This window comes from Mytilus galloprovincialis, chromosome 13 (genome assembly GCF_965363235.1).
Source record: "Mytilus galloprovincialis chromosome 13, xbMytGall1.hap1.1, whole genome shotgun sequence".
NCBI lineage: Eukaryota > Metazoa > Mollusca > Bivalvia > Mytilida > Mytilidae > Mytilus > Mytilus galloprovincialis.
In genome coordinates, this window is record NC_134850.1 from 49,247,891 (window position 1) to 49,266,805 (window position 18,915).

Sequence of the window (18,915 nt, forward strand, 5' to 3'; positions counted from 1 at the left end):
ATGTCCCCATTCAAATGCATTGATCGGCCAAAAAAAGGGGGGTTCCAACCCCCCCCCCCCCCCCCCCCCCCCCCCCCCCCCCCCCCCCCCCCCCCCCCCGGAACCCCCTCCCCCCTCTGGATCCGCGCCTGAATCGAACTTAGATAGATATGTTAATTCTTATAAAATAATGAGGGCACGTGTCACTGATTACACAACTACTGAGCCATGAATTATCCAATCAACAAAATTGATTGGATTATCTTTATTGTTTTTTAGGAATTGTATTGTTTAGTTCAGTTTTACCTTTAACATGAATTTGCATATAGAAAAAATAAAATATATATCTCATTCGATGTGCTTTTTCAGTTTATTTTTCATGATGACGGGTAAATTAATTTGTTGTGTTTTGCAGTTCACGAATAAAGAAAATTATTTTATAGTTTTTTTTCTGTAACAAGTTCGATTTTTGTTTTTCAGTGTGATTCTTTTCTCTCTCTCTATCTAAATCAAGTTTTTAAACAAACACAATGTTGACTGAATATCAAATTTTATTACATTTGTATATCTTTATTCTCAACAAACCATTATACAAGAGAAGACAATTATGTACAATATTCAGTTTAACCTTAACGGAAATCTGTGCACAAAGACTTAGTCGTGGTTTGAACGGATTTCGTGTCAATAAACTGTCTTCGAAATAGTCTTTCTTTGTTAATGTTTGTGTCATTTTGGTCTTTTGTGGATAGTTGTCTCATTAGCAATCATACCATATCTTCTTTTTTATAATTTCTCGCTACTACAATCTAACTTACATATTTTTTTAGAAATAATTATACCCAAAATATCATAATTTTTAAAAAACGGAGACGAAAACGGAGACAAGTTCATTTTCAGAATTTATTTTCGCATTGAAATTCGTTTCAGGCTTGTGAAACTGGACAAAACGACTTTAATTAGAGAAAAAAAACTTAATAAAAACGGATTTCTTAAAATATTCGTATAACTCAAAAATAAAATTCCTGGACAAGTTCGATAAAAATGAGAAATAACATCTAACTACATGTATATGAGTTTGATTGTTTGAAAAGTACGGCTATACCGTTTAGAACGGATTCCATATACAAAACTTTAATTAATATAAATTCTTTTAAAGTATGAACATTTATTTCCCTTTTCAAACTCGTGCAAAGAATTAATTACTGGTCCAGGACATGATAATAAAATTAAGAATAAAACTTAAAAATTTATGGAACGAAATCTTAATAAAAGACGAAAATCTTAAAACATCGTGATATTCATTCTAGACGTCACAATATTACTTCCCGCATGGTCACACTGTACTAACAACACAATGTATAAAACAACAATAAAGATAATCCAATTAATTTTGTTGATTGGATAATTCATGGCTCAGTAGTTGTGTAATCAGTGACACGTGCCCTTATTATTTTCTAAGAATTACAAATGTAACATATCTATCTAAGTTCGATTTCAAATTCTACCAAATTTAACTCTAAAATAAGAAGCGTATAAAGAATATATGCATCCATCCTGTGTGCGATGACTATAAAGGGTCCTGAGTGCACTTCGTATGTCATGAGTGCAATCAGGAGGTCCTTCAAGCGGTGTTTAGACGTACCGTTATTCTTCTGGAAGCTTCAATTTTTTTTTTATCAATAACTTTTACACAAGGAGACATTTTTGTTTTTTGACAGCATGAACCCCAGTTAATGAGCAAACACAAATTAAGAACGAAAATCGTTTACAATTAAATTTTATAGAAGGAAAAAGAGGGGGGGGGGGGTAATAAACAAATTTTATTTACGCTCACATACTTCTAAACAGATTTGCATATGTAAGCTCTCTATAGATAATGTTAAATTATTTCAGGAGTTTTGAAAAAAATAATATATACAGTTTAATTTCGACTAAAATAGTGTTTCTTTTTATAGATTTGGTACCTCAGTTTCGACTCAACATTTCATTTTGAATTGTTAGATGGCAAACTCTTTAGTCGAATATTGTATCTGTTCTTTATTTAATTATGGTGATATTGGCGATAATATTCATTATAACAAGGCCTTGTACAAATCCTTGATTATAGAATGTTTGGCTATTGAAAAAGCTGAAAGTAGACAAACCCTAATTATGCAGGGTTTCACAAGTTGATCTCCAAGCGGCCCACATTTAACATATAATAAGATCTATATTTCTCAACGTTTTCAAAATGAAATAACTTGAATTGAAAATTTCCCAACTGTGAAAATTTGTTATTTCTAAACGTCTTTAATTATTATTTCGGAAAAAAAAAATATTTAGCATATTCATATATTTTCATAATTTTTTCCGAGGAAACCTTTTTTTTTTTGCAAAGTTTACTTCTATGTGTTTTTAACCATCACCAGCGACTTATTCTCTGCCATCACCTATTAGTCCTCAATTGACCAAATTCAAATGATGATTGGTATATCGTATTGAATATGATCATCGGTCATCCGTGACGTATCCCAAATAACGACGCATGCCGATAGATAGATTATAGGGTTATTGCATGAATATTGGGGAATATTGTCCCGAGTAGAATTTTATATTGCACGAGCTTGCGAGTGCAATATATGTTCTACGAGGGACAATATTCCCCAATATTCATGCAATAACCCTTTTATTGTATAGCAATATAATATTTAAAAGTAAAAATTGGTTTAAACTAAGATTTTGTCGTTAATGACGTCATGAATTTTGAAGATTTATTGCACTAGTGCAATATTAGAATTTATTGCACGCTAACTTTTGGTTACTTTCTGTGGGAAATATTATATTGCTATACAATAACATAGTTTATTAATTAGCGTCTCGCAATTTAAATTTCATCAAGGGGACTTAATTAAACCAGTTACTATACAAATCTTGAAAAAACGATGTACATGTACTTTTTAATATTTTTTAAAACAAATTACGAAAACGTTTAGTGTAAAAATCACCGAATATAAATGTTTCTTTCTTGCAGGTTTTGGCATTTGTAAATAACATTAACGTTTTGGAATTCTAATGCAAAAGACAGTCGATTCAAACTGAAATAACTTCTTTAAAGATGGTTTGATTTTTTCAGAGACACACATATATATATGTCTCAATACATGTATTATATGTCTCTGATTTTATCAAAACAAAAATAACAAAATTATAAAATATGTTAGTTATCGAATGTATACCCTGAACTCTTACTATTATATATATATGTCCTAAGTTACTTAATGTCCTGTGTGCAACCAGGAGATCCTGAACGGTTTTAAACGTACCATTATTTTATATGCATATATTCAAAGCTGTTCTTAATTATATGCATACTAGGTATCAGTGGCGGATCCAGGGGGAGGGTTTCGGGGGTTGGAACCTCCCCTTTTTTAACGATCAATGCATTTGAATGGGGACATATGGTTGGAACCACCCCCTCCCCCTTTTGTCCTGGGTTGAGACCCCCTCCTTTTCAAATGGCTGGCTCCGCCGCAGAGGTATATTTATATATATATGTGTGTACCAACCCCCCTCCTAAATCTTTGGAAACAAATGGTAGATTATATAGGGAATCACGGAAGCATGACTGGACGTGAACACTCTAAGGCAGTCAATGAGTCCCCACTTATGAAAATTTCTGGATCAACCATTGCTTAGTTCTAGTTATCTTAGGTCCTAGTGTGAAATAATACCAATAGGTCTTTTAAAACACATCTTTATTCATACATGTATATATACGTTTTCTCACGGATTTGTTCATGCAATATTGGAATTATGTTTACTCAATGCGCAATTACTGAAGTTTATATTTGCTACTTTTCTTCTTAATTTCATATAAATTTTTTTTGATTTTTTTTCTTCGAAAAATTAGTGGTGTTGAAATAGGGAATGGACACAGATACCTTATCACATTTAACCAAAGAAATGTTGTATAATGTCATCAATCTGTATTACACGTAGACAGGATGTTCTCTAGAAAACTATACGTTATACACACCCGAGAATACACGCACTGTCGAAATGGAAAATTACTGTATGTTATAGTTACCTGTAATCAGCTTTGCAACACCATGTCATGACAGTTCAAAAAGATTTTCTTCAAATCAAAATGGAATATTCATTTTTTCTGTAAAATTTAAAACTTTAAAAAGTAGACTTTGACAAAATTATGAAATAGAAAGAATTGAACAATTTAAAATCGTATTTTAACAAAGATTTAGATATAATTTTACAACGATCCTTAAAAAATAACCAAACAAACGTTGAATCAAACGATATGAACCTACGCAGTTTTATATTAAAATACTGACACACACCAGTTTGCCATCTCAGTATGCAAGACAAGGGTGCTTGGTGAGGTGCTGGAACTTGATGTACATGTATCATTAAGTTAATACAGTTCTGTTAGGATTGACTGCCTTTTTACAGAGACTTCAAGTTCTATTCTTACTGTTATCAGTTAGTATAGACGGTTCCTGGCTTAGAATGATTCTCTGCTCAGCAAATGGTGCGTAATTAGCATTTGAATCAAATTTCTTGTAGAAGTAAAAAACACAAATTAATGTATTTGACAACTTTATTCAGGAGCACAGTCTATATTATCCGGCGTAAATAACTTCGAGATTTATGTGGAAGTTTACTCTGCTGCTCGATCTATGCTAATCAATGTTCCAGTATATTTCATATTTATATTTATTCGTGAGGCCTCGTAATCGTTTATATTCACTAAAAGCACAGTCGCCTAAATATTTTATATGGCGAAAAAATTGCGAAAATTGGGGGAAATAATATATTTTTAGTAGCATTATTATTTTAAAATCTTAAGAGGTTGCTTGCAAATTTAACTCTAAAATGAGAAGTGTATGACGATCTATAACGAATATATACATCCATCATGTGTGCAGATACGACGGCGACTATATAGGGTCTGCCATGAGTGCACTTTGTATGTCCTGCATGTGTGCACCCAGGAGGTCCTCCTGAGCGGTGTTTAGACGTACCGGGAAAATCTTATCTGATTCAGGATCAATTCATCGGTTACACTCCCCTGTCACCAGTGATTCTTTTTTGCTGACATTCTGAAAAAGTATTGTGTAGTCCGTGTAAGTGTTGACTCTCAACTTGCACATGTGATTTTTTAACACTCCCCGGACTTCTGCAAAAAACAATTATTCAGTTCACTGATTTAGATGGAAGGTAAACGAACAGAAAGTCACAGGACATTCCGACAAAAAGTCACAGGACAAAAAGTCAAACACATGTCAAACTCAGGCATAAAGTAACAAAGTTGATAGGACAAAAAGTCACAAACAATTTGTTGACAATTGATTGAATATAAATGAAAAAAGATTTTGAAATATCTTCTTTTTATTACATATATTCATTTTTAATTTTAGGAAATTGTTCATAATATAAAAAAGAAGATGTGGTATGATTGCCAATGAGATAACTGTCCACAAGAGACCAAAATGACACAGACATTAACAACCATAGGTCACCAAACAGCCTTCAACAATGAGCAAAGCCTGAGGTAAAGCCCATACCGCATAGTCAGCTGTAAAAGACAATCATACTATATCTTTTTTTTTATATTTACATGTTAAAAAATGCGTGCAAATGTAATCAAAAGCTGCACACAAACGTAATGATTTTTGTGTGCAAATGTAATGGTAATGTGCGCAAACCTAATGCACTGATTTATTTGTTTTTAATAAATTTTAATTTAAAAGTTGCTACATCATGTTCATGTATAAAACTTCAAGAAAAATACAAAAAGAGTGTTTTCTTGTTCAAAGAAAAATAATCTCAAAACTAAATTGTGACTTTTTGTCCTGTGACAGTGTGTGACTTTTTGACTGTGACTTTCTGTCCTGCATTCAGATTGAATAGGGGAGTTTGGTTGACCCCGCCTCCCTCTATCTGAGACTACTATCTCAGTGATGAGCTTTGTGTTTCATGTACAAATGTATTGTGCTTTAATTTATGTACAAAAAAATTGAAAAACAGATATGTTACACATAAACAAACGACAATCACTGAATTATCGGATCCTGACTTGGAACAGGCACAACCATAACAAATTGGCAGGGTATAAGGAACTTTGAAAATATTTAGTTTTTGTGGTTTGGTCTATTTTCCGGATACTGTAAGCAATAAGGCCCCTTTATTTAGTGAATGAAATAATTGTAAGATGCACTTAGCTGTCTGTCATATTTTATATGAACTTGACCTCATTTTCATGCATGGTTCATTGGTCAATGAAACACTGCATTGTTTTGTCAGTTTATCATATGTTTAAAGTTACAGGTAGATTATATTTGGTAGATATGAAACAATTGTAAGGTGTGCATGTCTGAATGGCAGATTCATATATAAACCATGACCGCATTTTATTGTTCTTTGGTCAATGATAAGTTTTCTTGGTTTTGTCATTTTATCAGGCCACCTTTAAAAGAATGTCTGTTTCCCCTCCCCCGGGTCTACCCTTTGTAAACAGACCAGGAAGGCAGGTTTTTTTTAGCTCACCTGACCTGAAAGGTCAAGTGAGCTTTTCTCATCACTTGGCGTTCGTCGTCTGTCGTCCTGCGTCCGTCGTCCGTAAACTTTTACAAAAATCTTCTCCTCTGAAACTACTTGGCCAAATTCTACCAAACTTGGCCACAATCATCCTTGGGGTATCTAGTTTAAAAAATGTGTGGCATGACCTGTCAAACCAACCAAGATGGCCGCCATGGCTAAAAATAGAACATAGGGGTAAAATGCAGTTTTTGGCTTATAACTCAAAAACCAAAGCATTTAGAGCAAATCTGACGGGGGTAAAATTGTTGATCAGGTCAAGATCTATCTGCCCTGAAATTTTCAGACGAATCGGACAAACTGTTGATGGGTTGCTGCCCGAGAAATGGTTATTTTAAGGAAATTTTGCAGTTTTTGGTTATTATCTTGAATATTATTATAGATAGAGATAAACTGTAAAAGCAATAATGTTCAGCAAAGTAAGACCTACAAATAAGTCAACATGACCAAAATTGTCAGTCGACCCCTTAAGGAGTTATTGCCCTTTATAGTCAATTTTTATCAACTTTTCATCATTTTTTGTAACTTTTTTAAAAATCTTCTTCTCTGAAACTACTTTGCCAAATTTAACCAAACTTGGCCACAATTATCATTGTGGTTTGTAGTTTAAAAAATGTGTCCGCTGACCCAGCCTACCAAACAAAATGGCCGACATGGCTAAAATTAGAACATAGTGGTAAAATGCAGGTTTTGCTTTATATCTTTGAAACTAAGACATTTAGGGCAAATCTTTCAAGATTTAAATGTCCATCAGAATAAGATATATCCCCTCACAAATTTTCAGTTGAATTGGACAACCTGTTGTTGGGTTGCTGCCCTAAAATTGGTGATTTTAAGGTAATTTTGCAGTTTTTGGTTATTATCTTGAATACTATTATAGATAGAGATAAACTGTAGACAGCAATAATGTTCAGCAAAGTAAGATCTACAAATAAGTCAGCATGATCAAAATTGTTAGAGGACCCCTTAAGGAGTTATTGCCCTTTATAGTCAATATTGAACAACTTTTCGTCATTTTTGTAACTTGTATAAAAATCATTTCTAAAACTACTTGGCCAAATTTAACCAAACTTGGCCACAATCATAATACTAGGGTATCTATTTAAAAAAAAAGTGTCTAATGACCCCGTCTACCAACGAAGATGGCCGACATCAGTAAACACATTAACAGGTGAGCGACACAGGCTCTTGAGAGCCTCTAGTTTTTTTTAACTGGATGTGATTGTCATAGCATGGTCACATGAATGGTTTGACTTGTCCAGTCCAGGCCACTTATCAGTTGTTTGTGCTCAATTTGAGTGTATTTATTTAGATTATCAATCCTTCTGCTTTCAAGCACTTTCCAAAAATGGAAACAAATTATTTTCAGGAAAAAAAATATTTTCGATTTTTTTGTGGAAAATAATTTTTTGACCCGGGCGCTTATTTTTGACCCGTGTGGGGGGAGGGGAAACAAACATATTTTTAATTTTGGCCTTAGATTTTTTAAGCATAGGTCTACTTGTTGTATGGAATGACTACAAGGTATCAAATAACAAAAGATGTCTGCCTGCCAAGGTTAATTTTACTGTGACCTCATATTCATAGAATAATGATAATATTCATGATATTGAACAGCAAGAATGATGAGTAAGTTGATGTTATATACAAATAAGACAAAATTTTCAGTTGCCTACTAATTATGTAATACATGTAGTAGTTATTTTTGTCATTTTAAATCATGTTTACCCTTTTATGTGTAGGGCAAGAACATGAAAGATAAAGGGGAAACTATAAACAGAAGAAATTATCAACAAAATAAGATTTACAGAGGTCAACAAAGCCTAAATGGTAAGTCCACTGTTATATAAAATTTTGTCCTTGAATAATAATTAAATATTTATTAAAATAAGATGTGGTATGATTAAAGAGAAAACTATCCATCAGAGTTCAATTTAGTGGATGTAAGCATTGTAATTACTTATTAGAGGCCATTGATGACCTGTAAGTAATGAGAAAACCCATACCCTATACATGTTATAGTAATCTATAAAAGTCAACACTAACCAAATTTGAAACAGAGCATCAATTCAAACATCAAATATACCAGACTAATTTATAAAAACAAAAAATTATGAAAAATAAAAATGACGGGTATGAACCAACATCAACCACTGAACTATGTACAAGCTCCTGATATTAGACAGGTATAATATGGCTGGGTTGATATAAAAATAAGAAACACTTAGCAGTCTGATTTCCAATGAGACATTTCTCCAATAGAGATCAAATGACATTTAAGGAGGCTCTAGGGTATAACAATTTCAGAAAAATGTTTTAATATTTTTTTTTCATAACTCAATTTATTTATATCTTTATCATATGGTACACCAAATCATTCAAAACAATCAATTTGGTTTGGCCCCAGATGACTTTTAAAATGCATATATCATTGAAAAAGCTCCAAATTATCTCCCTTTGGTGCAAAAATGCCATTTTTTGGCATTAAAAATGTAATATCTTATTTAACTCAACGGTGGCCTATATTTTTTATTATAATTTTAAATAAGCTGTACTTTAACTAAACTATTATAAAATTTAAGCGATTTCTGTAATTTAATACTTGAATATTTAAATGAAAGTTTATCATATTAATCATAAACATGATAAAATAGCCATTTTATTGATCTCTTCACTGATAATTTTTGAGTTTGTGTATTTGTAGGTCAGAAATCTGGATTTTCATGGTCATCATTCACAGATCAATACTGAACGGAAAACTTAAAGCTGATATTTTTCTCCATAGTGCGACTTTTTTATTAATTTGAAATGGAACATGTTTTTTCCTACATTTATTTGAAAGAGGAAATTTCAACATGATGACTATAAACAAAAAGGAGTCATATCATCACGATCATTGATGCACAAGAACTTGATCATATAAATACAACAATGTAATTATCAATTGAAAGATGGAACGAATGAACAAGATATTAGAATGTTGTTGTCCAAATAAACTTGCTTTGTCTTCTCATTTGAATCTCTCGATTCAATAAAGATGTACAGAGGAAGATCTTTGAAGAACAGATTGAAAAAATGTTTTGTCTAAGAATTGCAGGAATATTCTAGTGAATGAAATTATTTATTGACTTCACTCTTATATAGTGGACTGAATAATTGTACATAGCAAGTTGTGAATAAAGAAAGCAAAAACTTTAACAAAAAGTGTTTATATTATAAATTTGCAAATATAAGCATACTATTATGTACACCACAAAGTTATATATTATAATTCAAATCGTTTGCCTATACAAGTATTGCAATGAACCTATAACAAAGAAAATCTTACCTCATGAAAAGAGTGAACTATTTAGTCAGAATATGAAATATTTTTTCAGTTCTATTTTTCATAATAGAATAAACAAGACAAAGATTTCAAAACAATATTTTTTCATTTATTTAGAAATTTCATCATTTTGTTTCAGTGAAAGGACTTTATTCTTTGACTGTAAAATATTATTATTATACATTCCAAAATAAGAATAATCTTTATTGTCATAAAAACAAATAAAAAACTTGTTTGTGACAAAATTTAAAAAAAATTATATATATGTATATATAAAAAATATAAAAAAAACTCGTATACATTTAAAACATTTTACTACCAAACAGCATTCATTGTAACATACACATAACTTTATATTTATATATATATATATTTATAATTTTAATCCCATAGGATTTTATTTTGTCCCATGGGATATTAAAAATCCCATGGGATAATTATAGTCCCATGGGATTTTTTTTGTCCCATGGGACAACAAATATCCCATGGGACTACAATAATCCCATGGGACAAAAAAAAATCCCATGGGATTTAACCAAAATCCCATGGGATAATGGTAAATCCCATGGGATTTTGCCCTGTCCCATGGGATATTGAAAATCCCATGTTTTTATAATTCAAATTGCAAAATAAATATGAAAGTAACAGTATAAAACCAATGAAATTATTGAATCCCATGTAATTCCGCACATTTTGGTTATATACATGATATTGTAGCTCTTGTTTGAGGCGGCGGCGGATTTGCAAATGAGTGTTTTGCAAATTAAAAGTGTCCAGTGTTTAAACACAACTTCAATATTAAATAACTAATCATCATTTTGTTAATCCACAAGAAATCTCTTTAGTATGAGCCAGATATTGACATCTTTCACATTACCCTCTGCCTTAAATAAACATATTAAACAACTGATCATCATTTTGTTAATCCACAAAAAATCTCTTTATAGCCAGATATTGACATCTTTCACATTACCCTCTGCCTTAAATAAACATATTAAACAACTGATCATCATTTTGTTAATCCACAAAAAATCTCTTTATAGCCAGATATTGACATCTTTCACATTACCCTCTGCCTTAAATAAACATATTAAACAACTGATCATCATTTTGTTAATCCACAAAAAATCTCTTTATAGCCAGACATTGACATCTTTTACATTACCCTTGGCCTTAAATAAACATATTAAACAACTGATCATCATTTTGTTAATCCACAAGAAATCTCTTTATAGCCAGATATTGACATCTTTTACATTACCCTCTGCCTTAAATAAACATATTAAACAACTGATCATCATTTTGTTAATCCACAAGAAATCTCTTTATAGCCAGATATTGACATATTTAACTTGGCTTGAAATAAACACAACTTCAATATTAAATAACTCAGATCATCATTTTGTTATTCCACAAGATAGAAAAGTCCAATATTTGACACTGAAATAGAGCATCAGCATTATTGGACCCTCAGGAAATTTAAAATTTATACTTTCCGATTCTTTTTGATCGAGTTTAATTTCAACCTTTTATTTATTTTAGTGTTTGCTTATGAATACAGGAATTGAGTTACTTCATACTTCTCACCTGTAAGATTTGTTAATTAATTTCAATTTTCTTTTTCTTTACACAGATGAATGGAATATTTATTGTCTCATTATAATTTATTATTATAAACTATTGTGGAGAAGTCATTGTAACATATGGCCTGGCTCCTGCACTATCTTATGCTTCAAATCTTTCACCTTGTGCCAGGTGAGCAATTTTCAAATGAGTATTTGACAAATGATTGTTAGTTTTAAATCTACAGACCTTCAATTATCAAGAGAAGTAGATTTTTTTAATAGTTGGTATATAAATTTATAATTCGCCTTTTCAGAATCTAATATAAAGGACTATGGGTTATTTCGTTGTTCGTAAACCAAAATTGAAATAACTTTATGTCATTGGTTGAATTTCTATTGTTTATCACATTTTAAACCAATCACGTTTTGGTGTACGCTTTCGAAAAAATTACCAAGAATGCATTGGATTCTGAAACAGCGAATTCTCAAAGGTGACTGCAGACACAATCACCACCATGAATGAGGAAGCAAGAGTAAAAGAATGAACTGATTTGTTTGTACTGTAATTCAAAACATCTTCTCACCTTCTGCTCATTAGCTAAAGCACGGAAATGAAAGTTCTCTTCCTTTAATTTTTCTGAAAATTAAATATGTAGTGTTTATGTATAAATATATAAGATAACAGGCAGTTTTTTGTTCTCATACTCCAAAATCAGCCAATCAAAATGCTTATTTCATGTTTTGAGCATGAATTTTGTGCTCCGATCACTGAGCAAAGTTTTTATGACTTTAACCCTATGAGACCTTGGGTCAATTAAATTTTTAAAGATGATTATTTGATTGCATATATTTTTTTATGAGAAAAAAAAAACACTTTGCAAAGATATGTATATAGCACATCATTTTAAGGTAATTCACTGTATACCACCATCTTGGATTGAACAACAGCAGTACATAAGTAGTCTAGTTACATGTATTTCCCTAATCTGTGAATTTGAGACAGATTTGCAATTCGATGTGCAAGACTTTTTAATTTTAAAAATGAAAACAACTGATTTATTGCATTATCCAAAATGTTTAAAAAAAAAATACAAAATATTTTTGTTATAGAATCAGTTTTTAAAAATGCCATTAAAGGGGAGTAATTTTGCATGACTAGTTGCTTGAAAAAAAGCTACGTTACCCAGACTTTTTATTATATTTTTGAAAAAAGCTCGGTAAAATTTTCATTTAGACAAAGTAACGGAAAATTCTCTGGTCCATATGTTTAACCCTCGTCAAGTCAACATTCGGTATTAGGAAAATATGCTTTTCAAAAACAAAAGTAATGCTTTTGAAAACCTTATTTTGCACAATTAAAAAGTCTAAGGCAGAAATTGGAACACTATTAATGTTTTACACTTCAAATGATTAACTGTCAATTTAACAGTTTACGTCAGAACATCGAATTGATATCAAAGTAAAGTTTAATATTTTTTTTTGTAATTTGTCCATCATTGGTTATGTGTGATGGCCCATTGATTACCACATTTGCCTTTTGTCACTAAGTCTTAATAAGGGATGGATAAAAATTGGGACAATACATAAAATGTCCGGCTGTCTCAAAAACAATTTGGAAGGCCTGAGTACAACATCTTGCAAGCACTAATTAATATTCAAGAATATCAAAGCTACCCAATGAACAAGTATCTTTTGATGTATTCTACGGCTCTGCTGTCAAGCAGAACACCAGGATTCTTGGCTAGTGTAATAGGAAGCATTTAATTTTTTTTTACACAATCTGAAATGTGTTTGATGATATATCAGATTATCATTTTGAGTATGTAATATTGAAGAGCTGCAAACATGTTAAATGTGTGCAATGGTTCAGCTATCATATGTTCGTAAATACTACAAATTATTATTTAAAATTGCTTCTTTTCACCTGCTGTGCTTGTTAATACCTTCTTGTTGCTTGAGCTTTACAATTTGCTACAAAAACAAAAAAAGATAAGAATAATTAATTTTATTAAACATTTGTAGATAATAAAAAATTTTTAATTGAAATACAGGAAAACTGGTGAATATAAATACCATATTAAATGGTAACACTTGATAAATTTGTTGTTACAGAATATACACAACCTGATTATTAGTGCTAAATAACTCTCACTTAATTACTTTTATCTCCAACCTTTCCTCTTTTCCTCTTTTTTATTTTAGATGAATGATTGATTGTTGGTTGCTTAACATCGAGTGGCAATATTTTAGATGATAATCATCCTATTTTCTTTTGCTTGGTGGGTTTTTCTCTGGCTTTTCTCCTGTTATCAAAACAAGAATATTAGTTGCAAAATTTACAAGTTTAACTCACTGGTAACAATGATTTCAAAAAATGAAACATTTTGTTATAAAACATTTTTTTTCTAATATAGGATTTCCCTATATTTCATTTTGTTAATACACAAGAAATCTCTTTATAGCCAGATATTGACATCTTTTTCATTACCCTTGGCCTAAAATGTAAACATATTTAATAACTACAATATTAAACAACTGATCATCGTTATGTAATAATCATTTTGTATACTGTTAATTCAGAAATTACTTTGCATATATTATTGCAATTTTTTTAACTAGAGGCTCTGATTTTATATTTATATATTTTTTATGACATTTATAACTACTTGCTTCTTTTCACCTGCTGATCTCTTGATAATCCAGATATTGACATCTTTTACATTACCCTTGGCCTAAAATAAATGTATTTAACACATCTTTTACATTACCCTTGGCCTAAAATAAACATATTAAACAACTGATCATCATTTTGTTAATACACAAGAAATCTCTTTATAGCCAGATATTGACATCTTTTTCATTACCCTTGGCCTAAAATGTAAACATATTTAATAACTACAATATTAAACAACTGATCATCGTTATGTAATAATAAGAAAATATTAATATATAAATATAAATATTTAATGAAAGTGAAGGGAAAATATTATCAATATATAAGAAAATAAACCATCATATTAATACGCACAATACGGACAGAAAAAAGCAAATACAACTTAATATGTATGGCTGTCCATCATCTTAAAATTTACAGTGATGCATGCAAAATAATTGCTACAATAATTTACCTTTGTCATCTTTCTTTATTGGAGCCTTCTTTTTAAAGGTTTTTTTGCCACTTTTCTTCTGTGTATTCTCTTTTGAGATCTTTAGCTTGTCTTTTTTCTGCTGCACCTGTATGTCAGAAATAAAGGTGTGTTAAAACCTGTTAAATGCATTAAAACGTTTAGCTGATTTTACAGAGTTCTCCCTGTAGTGTTAGGTACCACCTTAATGTAACAAATATGCACAATACAGACAAAAAAAGCAAATACAACTTAATATATGTATGCATATATATATGGCTGTCCATCATCTTAAAATTTACAGTGATGCATGCAAAATAATTGCCACAATAATTTACCTTTGTTATTTTTCTTTATTGGAACCTCCTTTTTAGTTTTTACTCGGCTTTTTGCCACTTTTGTTCTGTGTCTTAATGAAACTCTCTATGGAGACCTTCATCTGCATCTGTATGTCTGAGAAATAAAGGTGTGTTAAAACCTGGTAAGGGGGCTGGTGGTTATAAAACATTTTTTTTCTAACATAGGATTTCCCTATATTTTTCTATTAATGAATTTTATCGTATACTGAATAGAAAAATAAAATAAAAAATGGGGTCACCCTTCATTTAAGCTCACAATCTGGCTTCGATAGAAGCATACATTTTTTGTAAAATTAGTTTTTATCTGTTGAACTAATGGTCCGAGACCACAATTATTTCGTAGTGCATTTCTTTTAGAACATAAATGAAAATAAAAAAAATCCAACCTGCACTTCCTCAAAGATACTTTTACTGTGTGTTGTACTACTTTTGGGACAAATTATATCAAAATTATAGAAAACTAAATCATTGGCTTTAACTCAAAATATGGACAATTTTATATGTTTAGGGCGTTTTGAAATCTTTTGACAGCTTCCAAAATGCTAATTTTTAACCTTTTACAGCTGGACCAAATCACTACTTTCCTTTGAAATTCTGGCCCCAAATATTTTTACAGTGTAATTTCCCCCCTGTACTTGCAATTTGAGGCATTAAACATGGAGAAATAAATTTGGAAGGGGTATAAAAACTAATGGCAAGTAACCCACTGTCATCACTAGGGACTATATCTGTGAACAACGAAAATCAAGGGACGACAACTGTGGTCTCGGACCTAATAGGATAGAAAGAGTTTACTAATCTTAAAAAAATTTGGTATGACCATGCAAAGCTAAATAAATTATAACACTGCTTACAAAGTTTCATGACAATAGGATGTATATTATAGACAATAAGTTAAGTTCTATACTCATCTTTGCGTGTAAAATTTTGATGTTAAAATTGAAAAATTTCAACTATCAAAAATTTTGGACTTTAGAAATTGAAATATTGCAAAAAAATACTTTTTAAAATGCCTTAATATATAACTTACCATGTACTAAAAGCAACAGACTACTCCTTTGATTTATCAGACTTGGCATAATTAATCAAAGGTCAAATTTATATGAGCCTGCGCCTAAAAATTGAGGTTTTTCAATGAAGGCCGGGCCTTACATGAAGATATACTATTTTCCAGCAATTTTAAATTTGTGAAGCTTTTTGGTTATAAATAATCCTTACATATGTATTGAAAGTACTTTAAATGGAAAGAAAAGTTACAAATAACATATCATATTAGTTTAAATATCATATTAGTTTACCCAGGACTTCTAAAATTTTTCAAAGATATATAAATATGAAGAGTGCATGGTTGATGTTATAACTGATTTTCCAGTAGTATTATAAGCATCATAAATGCAATGTGACAATGCTTATTCTTTTGTATCATTGACAAGTAGTTTTTGTTCTGAATTTCTGGTTAAAGTACATCAATATCAGTAGTCTGTAAGTTAATCCTGTTCATGTGGGACAAATGTATTCATTACATATATTAATTAGTAGTTCATCACTATAAGATCCTTGAATATTGCAGTTAGACAGCACAGCTACTGATGTATTTTTTTAAAACCCAATTTTACTTCAGATTATACAAAATATACTTTATCAATGATACAAATAGAACTATCAAGTGTTCCCTATATACATACATTGTATATAGGCATCACTATATTAGCTAAGTTTTTAATTATGACTTAAAACATATCAGTGAAAGAATAACAAATAATGAAGTATTTTTTTTTAAACTTGAAATACATTTATTGAAAATCACCTGCATATAATTTACCTTGTATAACCCAGGGAAGTATACACAAGGGGCCCTGCAGTGTTTATGATCCTTTGTCCAGGGATAAACAGTTATTCTCTCTATTATATAAAAAAAAAAATCTATTTTATATTTTTGGCATATATAAGTTATGCATTCATATTAATTTAACAGACAGAGTTTGCGTATAAAGGATTTATAACATTCTGCAGTAGAAAAGATACATGAAAAGACACACTATACAATCAAAACAATAATACAATCAAAACAATAATACAATAAATAACATTATTTGATTATTGCTTCATTTTAAATTGTATTGTAAAGATTGGATTAGTACCATACTGTTCAAAAGCAATATCTGTAAATGAATGTCAGGAAAGAAAGGTTTTCTACATGTTACTTTAACTCTAATGGATTTCCATCTACCTACTCTAAATATATTCACCATTCAAAAAACTAATTTTATATAAAGCAGTTATACGATACGGAACCCAACAAAATAACAAAAAGGAAGCATTCAATGTTCTTAAACAAGCATTCAATCGTCTTTATTTAATGGCTCCCTGCATCAATATTTCATATTAGCTGCCATTACACATACAAATGGATCAAATACTCACCACTGGACATTACAAAAACAACATTTAACAAATTCAATGTACTATAATGTTATCTTCAAATTTTTCAACGGCTAATTAAGGTTAAGCATTCACCTTTTACATACAACTATAGAACAATTTGTAATTCTATACAGGTTTCCAATTAGTTAATTACTAAAGCTTTAATACCACTTTACCACTTTATCGCATATATTTAATTAAATCATAATCAGTTGGTCACAATATAACATAGACATGTAGATTAGCGGTGCCAACCAGTGGTCACCCCTGACATGGTAGTCGTGATATACAGGGTATGAAATTATGTTAAAAGTTTTAACCAGTTTGATGTGTACATAGCTTGTTAAAACAGTGGCGTCAGCTCAAAGTACATCGACAGTACTGAATGGATAAGCATGTACAATTCAAACTGGAATCCTTGTAAATTAATTTAGAAGTACATCATGTCCCTATTCTATAATATCGACAATAAATTAATAGTTTTATTTATTTATTATTGTCTTTATACAATTTGGATTTTTTGGGGGTTATATCATGAAACAGTTTTTGCATTCTAGAAGTTAGACATGGGCATGTTTTCTGCCTGACGGATCACCAGTCAGAACACATGTCAATGCCTAGGTCCATGGTGCAATTAACCTACACTATCATAGTTTGTATCTTTTGTGGGACAGTGTATAATACACGATTCCCACAGGACCACTTGCTGGGGCAACTGATCTAACCGAAGTTGCATTCGTATTTAAGAAATACAGTAGCTGCATCTGAAAGTAAATAAAATTAACACAAATAAACAACACATGTTATTTATCATAAAACTCATGACCAAATATTTAAAAAAAAAACCTTTTTTCTTGCATAAAAACAGGTAGATATATAGAGCACAATTTCCTACTGGAAAGCTGCAGTCTATAAACCCAGTCTCTAACATCAATAGAATTGTATTACAAATGAATTGTACATTTGTTTGTTACAATATTTTACAATAATTTCAAACCAATATTGAATATTCTGATAGATAGAAAGAATGGTTTTTTTTTTCAAATATTAAGTAACTATATAGCTATTAAAGATTTATGATTCTGCATTTTAATATTGTTCTTCTGTCAGAGTATTTGCTTCAATGTCATTGACCATAGAAGATACCCCTTCTGTTTCCCTCAGCATTACCTGTATGAGATGGCGTTATTAGTTCTGATTGGTGTTTTCTTTTCTGTATTAAAAAGAGAAATATTTATTTTTTTAACATGACAAATATGACCATGTCAGTTATTTCAACATTTAAAATCAACACTTATAGGTAACCTCAGGTATAAACATGATAAACATCTAGCTGAATAATATTTTTGTGAATTTCCATTTAAAAACACAATGGTAGGTACCCAGGCAGTTGCTCTCCTGTCCGGGTATTTGCTTCAATGTCTTTGACAAGAGAAGGGACATTTATTTAAACCCCGTCAGCTGTTTCCTCATGCATCTCCTGAAACAAACTGCTTCTTGGTCCTACATAATTTTTTTTGGCTAGGTTAGTTTCCTATCTTCTA

The 18,915-nt window shown here is 30.8% G+C and overlaps 1 protein-coding gene and 1 long non-coding RNA gene across 4 annotated transcripts in view; both read left to right on the top strand.

Annotated features, from left to right (window-relative positions):
* The window catches only part of LOC143057073 (endothelin-converting enzyme homolog), an 87,338-nt gene that overhangs the window by 27,021 nt on the left and 41,402 nt on the right, over nucleotides 1–18,915 (top strand). The gene's annotated exons all lie outside the window — the stretch shown is intronic.
* Nucleotides 4,723–9,777, top strand: LOC143057910 (uncharacterized). Its single transcript, XR_012972857.1, has 3 exons — nucleotides 4,723–5,193; nucleotides 8,316–8,403; nucleotides 9,278–9,777. It is a non-coding gene; the product is annotated as an uncharacterized LOC143057910 (long non-coding RNA).